Below are 9,585 nucleotides of genomic sequence, written 5' to 3'. Positions count from 1 at the left end.
GAGTCATTTTCTCTGACAGTTCTAGGCAGACAGTTCTGCTGGCTTCATCTTGCTGGGCTGTGGTTTTCTTTGTTCTGTGAACTGGAGTTTGGCACTTGCCGTCAGCCTCTGCATGGATTAAATCATGAGCCACTGCGCTGCCAACCCACAGCACCCTCTGAGCGGAGTTCAGGGTGGAGAGCAGGAGAGAGGCACTCTGTGCCTTGGGAAAACTGGAGGAACTGGTCCTCAGATAATTAAATATTTTTGGGAGAAGATTTTATGAGCCCAATTCTTGCATCTCCTCATATCTAGAAAAACACTAAAATCCTCCATGATGACTGATGTCTGTGAGTAATTGTCACCTTCACGAGACCAGCAGCACACATCTGTGAAATGTGTGCATGGCCTCATTCACCTCCCCCTCACCTTTATCACACATATCCTGATATCCCCCCTTTCCTCTTTAGCCCCCCTTTCCGGGCTATTCTTTTTTTATTTTTATTTTTTCATTTTTTTAAAATTACTCAAATGAATTTATCACATCTGTAGTTGTATAATGATCATAACAATCTAATTTCACAGGATTTCCATCCCACAGCCCAGGCACATCCCCCTACCTCCCAAACTGTCTCCTCCGGAGACCATAAGTTTTTCAATATCTGTGAGTCAGCATCTGTTCTGCAAAGAAGTTCCATCTGTCCTTTTTTCAGATTCCACATGTCAGTGAAAGCATTTGATGTTGGTGTCTCATTGTATGGCTGGCTTCACTTAGCATGATAGTTTCTAGGTCCATCCATGTTGCTAAAAATGCTGGTATTTCATTCTTTTTAATGGCTGAGTAATATTCCATTGTGTATATGTACCACATCTTCTGGATCCACTCCTCTGTCGATGGACATTTACGTTGTTTCCATGTTTTGGCTATTGTAAATAGTGCTGCAATGGACATTGGAGTACATGTGTCTTTGCGAATTGTGGTGTTCTCTGGATAGATGCCCAGGAGTGGGATTGCTGGATCAAATGGTAGTTCTATGTTTAGTTTTCTGAGGAATCTTCATACTGCTTTCCACAGTGGTTGCACCAATTTACAATCCCACCAACAGTGTACTAGGGTTCCTTTTTCTCCACACCCTCTCCAGCACTTATTGTTTGTAGACTTTTGGATGATGGCCATTCTGGCTGGTGTAAGGTGGTACCTCATCGTTGTTTTGATTTGCATCTCTCTAATAATGAGTGATGTTGAACATCTTTTTATGTGTGTTTTGGCCATCTGTATGTCTTCTTTGGAGAATTGTCTGTCTAGATCTTCTGCCCATTTTTTGATAAGCTTGTTTGTTTTTTTGGTATGGAGCTGCAGAAGCTGTTTATAAATTTTGGAGATGAATCCCCTGTCAGTTGCTTCATTTGCAAAGATTTTCTCCCATCCTGTGGGTTGTCTTTTTGTGTTGTTTAGGGTTTCCTTTGCTGTGCAGAAACTTTGAAGTTTGATTAGATCCCATTTATTTATTTTTCTTTTTATTGTTGATACTCTGATAGGTGGATCTGAGAAGATGTTGCTGTCGTTTATGTTAGAGAGTGTTTGGCCTATGTTTTCCTCTAGAAGTTTGATAGTGTCTGGTCTTATATCTAGGTCTTTAATCCATTGGGAGTTTATTTTTGTGTATGGTGTTAGGGAGTGTTCTAATTTCATTCTTTTCCATGTGGCTGTCCAGTTTTCCCAGCATCACTTATTGAACAAGCTGTCCTTTCTCCATTGTATATTCTTTCTCCTTTGTCATAGATTAGTTAGCTGTAGGTGCGTGGGTTTAATTCTGGGCTTTCTATCCTGTTCCACTGATCTATATTTCTGTCTTTGTGCCAGTGCCATGCAGTTTTGATGACATTTGCTTTGTAGTATAGTCTGAAGTCCAGGAGCCTGATTCCTGCAGCTCCATTTTTCTTTCTCAGGATGTCTTTGGCTATTCTGGGTCTTTTGTGCTTCCAAACGAACTTTAAAATATTTTGTTCTAGTTCTGTGAAAAATGTCCTTGGTAATTTGATAGGGATTGCATTGAATCTGTAGATTGCCTTAGGTAGTATAGTCATTTTGATAATATTAACTCTTCCAATCCAAGAGCATGGTATATCTTCCCATCTATTTGTGTCATCTTTGATTTCTTTCATCAGTGGTTTGTTTTCAGAGTATAGGTCTTTTGTTTCTTTAGGTAGGTTTACTCCTAGGTATTTTATTCTTTTGGATGTGATGGTAAACGGGATTGCTTCCCTAATTTCCTCTTCTGCTTTTTTATTGTTAGTATATAGAAACGCTGTCGATTTTTGTGTATTGATTTTGTATCCTGCAACTTTGCCAAATTCGTGGATGAGCTCTAACAGTTTTCTGGTAGAGTCTTTAGGATTTTCTAGGCATAGTATCATGTCATCTGCAAATAGCGATAGTTTTACTTCTTCCTTTCCAATTTGGATTCCTTTTATTTCTTTTACTTCTCTGATTGCTGTGGCTAGGACTTCCAAAACTATGTTGAAGAGTAGTGGCAAGAGCGGACATCCTTGTCTTGTTCCTGATCTCAGTGGGAATTCTTTCAGCTTTTCACCATTGAGAATGATGTTTGCTGTGGGTTTGTCGTATATGGCCTTTATCATGTTGAGGTAGGTTCCCGTTATGCCCACTTTCTGAAGGGTTTTTATCAGAAATGGGTGTTGGATTTTGTCAAAAGCTTTTTCCGCGTCTATTGAGAGGATCATATGGTTTTTATTCTTCAGTTTGTTAATGTGGTGTATCACGCTGATGGATTTGGAGATATTGAAGAACCTTGCATCCCTGGGATAAATCCTACTTGATCATGATGTACAATCCTTTTAATGTATTGCTGGGTGCGGTTTGCTAGTATTTTGTTGAGGATTTTTGCATCAATGTTCATCAGTGAAATTGGCCTGTAGTCTTTTTTTTTTTTTTTTGTGGAATCTTTGTCTGGTTTTGGTATCAGGGTGATGGTGGCCTCATAGAATGAGTTTGGGAGTATCCCTTCCTCTGCAATTTTTTGAAATAGTTTCCGAAGGAGAGGTGTTAGCTCTTCTCTAAATGTTTGATAGAATTCACCTGTGAAGCCATCTGATCCTGGACTTCTGTTTGTTGGAAGTTTTGGGGTGTTTTTTGTTTTTTTGTCTTTTCTTGAGCTGCTCCCATGGCATATGGAGGTTCCCAGGCTAGGGGTCTAATTGGAGCTGTAGCTGCCAGCCTACACCATAGCCACAGCAACGCGGGATCCGAGCCACGTCTGTGACCTACACCACAGCTCACGGTAACACCGGATCCTTAACCCACTGAGCAAGGGCAGGGATCGAACCCACAACCTCATGGTTCCTAGTCGGATTTGTTAGCCACTGCTCCACGACAGGAACTCCTGTTGGAAGTTTTTTAATCACAGTTTCAATTTCAGTTCTTGTGATGGGTCCATTCATCTTTTCTATTTCATCTTGGTTTAGTCTTGGAAGATTGTACTTTTCTAAGAATTTGTCCATTTCTTCTAGGTTTTCCATTTTATTGGCATATAGTTGCATATAGTAGTCTCTTATGATCCTTTGTATTTCTGTGATGTCTGTTGTTACTTCTTTTTCATTTCTAATTTTATTGATTTGAGTCCTCTCTCTTTTTTTCTTGATAAGTCTGGCTAGGGGTTTATCAATTTTGTTCATCTTTTCAAAGAACCAGCTTTTTGTTTCATTGATCTTTTCTATGGTTTTCTTTGCTTCTATTTCATTGATTTCTGCTCTGATCTTTATGATTTCTTTCCTTCCACTAACTTTAGGTCTTGTCTGTTCTCTCTCGAGCTGCTTTAGATGTAAAGTTAACTTGTTTATTTGGGCTTTTTCTTGTTTCCTGAGATGGGCTTGTATTGCTATAAACTTCCCTCTTAGAATGGCTTTTGCTGCATCCCATAGGTTTTGGAGTGTCGTATCTTCATTGTCATTTGCTGCTATGTATTTTTTATTTTCCTCTTTGATTTCTTCAGTGATCCATTGGTTGTTTAGTAGTATGTTGTTGAGTCTCCACGTGTTTGTGTTTTTTGCAGTTTTTTTCTTGTTGTTGATTTCCAGTCATATAGCATTGTGGTCGGAAAAGATGCTTGATATGATTTCAATTTTCTTAAAGTTACTGAAGTTGGATTTGTAGCCCAGGATATGATCAATCTTAGAGAATGTTCCATGTGCACTTGAGAAGAATGTGTATTCTCTTGCTTTTGGATGAAATGTCCTATAAATATCTATTAAGTCCATCTGGTTTAATGCTTCATTCAGGGCCTGTGTTTCCTTATTGATTTTCTATCTGGTTGTTCTGTCCATTGCTGTAAGTGGGGTGTTAAAGTCCCCCACTATGATTGTGTTATTGTCAATTTCTCCTTTTAAGGTTGTTAGCAGTTGCCTAATATATTGTGGTGAACCTGTGTTGGGTGCATAGATATTTAAAATTGTTATATCATCTTCTTGGATTGATCCTTTGATCATTATGTAATGTCCTTCTTTGTCCCTTAAAATATTCTTCATTTTAAAGTCTATTTTGTCTGATATGAGTATTGCTACTCCAGCTTTCTTTTGATCCATGTTTGCATGAAATATTTTCTTCCATCCTCTCACTTTCAATTTGTACGTGTCCCTAGAAGTGAAGTGGGTCTCTTGAAGACAGCATATATATGGGTCTTGTTTTTGTATCCATTCAGCCAGTCTATGTCTTTTGGCTGGGGCGTTTAGTCCATTCACATTTAAGGTAATTATTGATATGTATGTTCTTATTGCCATTTTATTAATTGCTTTGGATTTGTTTTTGCAGCTCTTTTTCCTTTCCTTCTTCTCTTGTTCTTTTCTGCCTAGAGAAATTCCTTTAGTATTTGTTGTAAGGCTCGTTTAGTGTTGCTGAATTCTCTCAGCTTTTGCTTCTCTGTGAAGGTTTTGCTTTCTCCTTCAAATCTGAATGAGAGCCTTGCTGGGTAGAGTAATCTTGGTTGGAGGTTTTTTCCTTTCATCACATTGAGTATATCATGCCACTCCCTTCTGGCCTGCAGAGTTTCTGTTGAAAAATCTGCCGATAGCCTTATCGGGGTTCCCTTGTATGTGATTTGTTTCTTTTCCCTAGCTGTTTTCAAGATTTTCTCTTTGTCTTTAATTTTGGTCATTTTGATTAGTATGTGTCTCGGGGTGTTCCTCCTTGGGTTTATTTTATATGGTACTCGTTGTGCTTCCTGGATTTGAGTGAGTGGTTCCTTTCCCGTGTTGGGGAAGTTTTTGGCTATTATCTCTTGGAATATTTTTTTGTCCCCTTCTCTCTCTCTTCTCCTTCTGGCACCCTATAATACGGATTTTGGTGTGTTTCACATTGTCCCAGAGTTCTCTGAGACTCTCTTCATTTGTTTTCAATCTTTTTTCTCTTTTCTGTTCCGCATCCATAATTTCCACTAATCTGTCCTCCACCTCGCTTGTTCGTTCTTCTGCCTCCTGTATTCTGCTGTTAGCTGCTTCTAGTGAATTTTTATTTCAGCTACTGTATTTTGCATCTCTTCTTGTTTAAGTTTTATATCTTGTATCTCTTTGCTCAGTGTTTCCTGTAAGTTATCCACCTTTGCCTCCAGTTTATTCCCCATGTCTCACATCATCTTCAGCATCAACAGTCTAAAGTCTTTTTCCTGGAGGCTGAGAATCTCCTCATGGCTTAGCTGATTTTCTGGGGTTTTTCCTTTCTCCCTCATCTGAGTTATAGTTCTCTGTCTTTTCCTTTTTATAGGTTTTTGGTGTGGTGACCTTTTTACAGGAAATAGAGTTGTAGCCTCTCTTACTTCTGATGTCTGCCTCCCTGTGGCTGAAGTCAGTATGGGGGCTTGGTGTAGGTTTCCTGATGAGAGGGGCTGATGCCTGCCCCTTGGTAGGAGGAGCTGATTCTACTCCCTCCGGTGGGTGGGGCTTAGTCTCTGGATGGGATTAGAGGCAGCTGTGCGCCTGAGGGGTCTTTAGGTAGCCTGTTTACTGAGGGGTGGGGCTGTGATCCCACTTGGGTTGTTGTTTGCCCTGGGGCTTCTCAGCTGCTGGCTGATGGGTGGGGCCAGATTTTCCCAAAATGGCCACCTCCAGAGAAGGGCACTGCTGCTGAATATTCCCGAGATCTTTGCTTTCAATGTCCTTCCCTCAGAACAAGGCACGTTCACCCCTGTTTTCCCAGGATGTCCTCCAAGAACTGCAGTCAGGTTTGACCCAGATTCTCTTGGAGACTTTGCTTTGCCCTGGGACTCAGTGCATGCGAAAGTCTGTGTGCACCTTTTAAGAATGGGATCTCCATTTCCCCCAGTCCCGTGGAGCTCTTGTGCACAAGCCCCACTGGCCGTCAATGCCAGATGCTCTGGGGCTCTTTCTCCCAGTGCCAGATCCCCACACGTGAGAGTTTGATGTGTTGCTCAGAACTCTCACTCCTGTAGGTGAGTCTCTGTGAACCAGTTAGTTTCCAGTCTGTGGAGCTTCCCACCCAGGAGGTATAGGGTTTTTTATATCACAAAATCGCCCCTCCTACCTCTTGATGTGGCCTCCTCTTTTTCTTCTGGAATAGGGTACCTTTGTTAAGGTTTCTGGTCCATTTTGGTGAAGAGTGCTCAGTCTTTAGTTGTGAATTTTGTTGTTTTTAGGAGAGAAGTTGAGCTCCAGTCCTTCTATTCTGCCATCTTAATCCCATCTCTATCTACTCTTTTTTTAAAAAAACAAAATATGTCACAGTCATCTGTGAGTGCGGTCACTCCAAAGGTGAGCCTGTGAGCCCTGAGGGAACTCAGGAAGGAAACAAAGATGCTGGCCCCATAGCTGTTGTGCATAGCAAAGGTGCCTATTCCAGTAAGTTCAGACCTTTGCATGTCCCATAGAAATGTGCTGAATTCCTTGTTATCTGGTTTTCTGTAATCTTTTGTTCCTGCTACCTGGCTATATATATATCCTAGCTCCCCATTTGCCTCCTTAGAGCAGTTTTCTCAGGGCTTCCTGAGATTCTGTCTTCCGGGCATAAGTCCTAATGTAGCCCCAACTAAAATTTAACTCTCAACTTTCAGGTTGTGCATTTTTTTAAGTCGACAAGTGTACCAAACCTCACATGATTTTGCCATCCTTTTTGGTAGGGAGCTAGGATTGTCTTGGGGATGAGGCTTTGAGCTGATAGAAACTATATACTATTCTGTTCAAGTCTGTATAGACCAAAGTTGAGAAGTGAAGCGGGCTCAGAAGGGCCTGGCTGAGGCCCCTCTGACGACATGATGACTGATGTCTGTGAGTAGGAGTCACCTTCGTTGTATGTTGTAAGGACAGGGTCTGAGTACACACTTGATTTTCACATCTGAAGTAACAGCATCCAGAAGTACCTACTAATAGCTCAGGAGGCTTTTGAGAAGGTTAGTGATGATGCTAAAGCTGATGTAAAATGTCAAAAAAAAAAAACATACCAACACTTGGTGACAAAACCAAGGGAATCCTGATCCATGATATTTCCAACCCTCACGGTAATTTCAATCCCCTGTGAATAAGGAGTTCAAGGGCCACGCTTTATCGTGGCAATCTTCCAACCACTAGTTTCCAGCCTCAGCTGACTGCCCCAGATTCCTAGACAAGATTTCTTCCCTCTTGGGGTCACAGATGTTACAGCTAAAAAAATAAAACAAGTTCAAATGGTTTCCATTGCATTATGCCCTGTCTTGGCCCATTAATTTAGTATTAATGTTTTTTACATATATATTTTTTAATCTTTTTAAGGGCTGCCCCTGTGACATATGGAAGTTCCCAGGCTAGGGTTGAATCAGAGCTACAGCTGCCGGCCTACACCATAGCCACAGCAACTCAGGATCCAAGCTGCATCTGCAACCTATGCCACATCTCATGGCAACACTGGATGCTTTTTTTTTTTTTTTTTTTTTTTTTGCCATTTCTTGGGCCACTCCCATGGCATATGGAGGTTCCCAGGCCAGGGGTCCAATTGGTGCTGTTGCTTCCTGGCCTACACTAGAGCCACAGCAATGCCAGATCTGAGCCTCGTCTGTGACCTATACCACAGCTCATGGCAACGCCGGATCCTTAACCCACTGAGCAAGGCCAGGGATCGAACCTGCAACCTCATGGTTCCTAGTCGGATTCGTTAACCACTGCGCCACAACGGGAACTCCTTCTTTTTTTTCTTTCTTTTTTTTTTTTGGATTCTTAACCCACTGGTCAAGGCCAGGGATCAAACCCGCAACCTCATGGATACTAGTTGGGTTGTTACTGCTGAGCCAGGACGGGGAACTCCTAGTGTTTTCTTTCTTTGTTTTTGCCTTTTTAGGGCCGCAACTTTTTTAACTGGAACACTCCCTAACACCTCTTCCCTGTAATCAGTCTTCATTCCAGAGAGAAGGGCAAGGGATGATAATCACAATGACAATCATCTGATGCCAGTCTTGATGACTTTGAAATGATCTATGTAGGGAGTAGACTCTACACCTTAATCAATAACCCTGTCTTTGAAGCTAAACCTAAAACACCCCTTGCTATCCCCTCTCAAGGGAGGACACAGTTTTGAGGACATTACCCTGCTGTGGCCTCCTTCACCTGGCAAAGCAACAAAGCTGTTCTTTCTGCTTCATGTGAAACTCTGTCTCTTAGATTTAATTGGTGCTGGTGCACAGAGGCTGTTTTAGCTACACAGATGCCATTCCTTTTTGACTGCAAGTCAAGTACAGGTCTCACCTGTGCTTTTGTGGCTCAAGCAGCCCTCCCCCCCACCTCTGCCGCTCCATGGCTATTTGCTCAAGCAGTTTCAGGCACCAGCTCCTTCCTCGCTATCTCTTTCCTTCCCTCACCAACTCCCCCCTGGTTCTACCTGCTTGCATGCCTGCCACTCCTGGACCATATTCCAACTTTCTCATCTGAAGGATGGATTTGGCTTCTCTTACAGCTTCTCTCATAAGGATCCAGTGTTGTCGCTGCAGCCACACAGGTCGCTGCTGTGGAGCAGTTTCAATCCCTGGCCCTGGGAACTTCCACATGCCATGGGCGCTGCCAAAAACAAACAAAAACAAACAAAACCCACATACAGAGAAATTACTGTAGGCCCACCCAGGGTTTTGACAAAAATTACCCAAAGCCACTGTCTTTTCTACATGTTACCATAATCACCTCAACCCCAATTCACAAAGGCCCCATTCCTATTCACCAGGGTCCCAACAGCACATAAGACTCTCCAAAAAAAATTCTCTGAACCAAGGTGTGTTTCTGTCCCCACAGGTGTCACCTGCCTCCCTTCTTTCGGTATTCCACCACTTCTATGAGCAGCTGCAGCTGCCAGATTGAGAGTGAGGTCCTGTTCTCCTCACAGCTTTCCTTGTGATCTCTGTTTTCCTTTTCTCATTTCTTCTGTTTGTGCCCAGACTCACAGGCACCTCCTTTCATTGTCCTCACACTTAGTGCCCTGTGGTTCCTCAAGAACGAGTGGTCTACTACGGTGGTCTGATGATGCTGACGGTCAGCTGCTGCCTGGCTTTTATGACCACATTCCCAATTTGTGCCCAAAATGTGGAACCAGAAAGTCTGGTTAGTTTGGTGACTCAACAAACA

Source organism: Sus scrofa, chromosome 14, assembly GCF_054392235.1.
Source record: "Sus scrofa isolate SSC_HxYL_T2T_F1_AM1 chromosome 14, Sscrofa_HxYL_maternal_Yorkshire_Landrace_v2.0, whole genome shotgun sequence".
NCBI lineage: Eukaryota > Metazoa > Chordata > Mammalia > Artiodactyla > Suidae > Sus > Sus scrofa.
The sequence above is the reverse complement of the archived record's forward strand: the minus strand, read 5'-3'. Positions refer to the sequence as shown.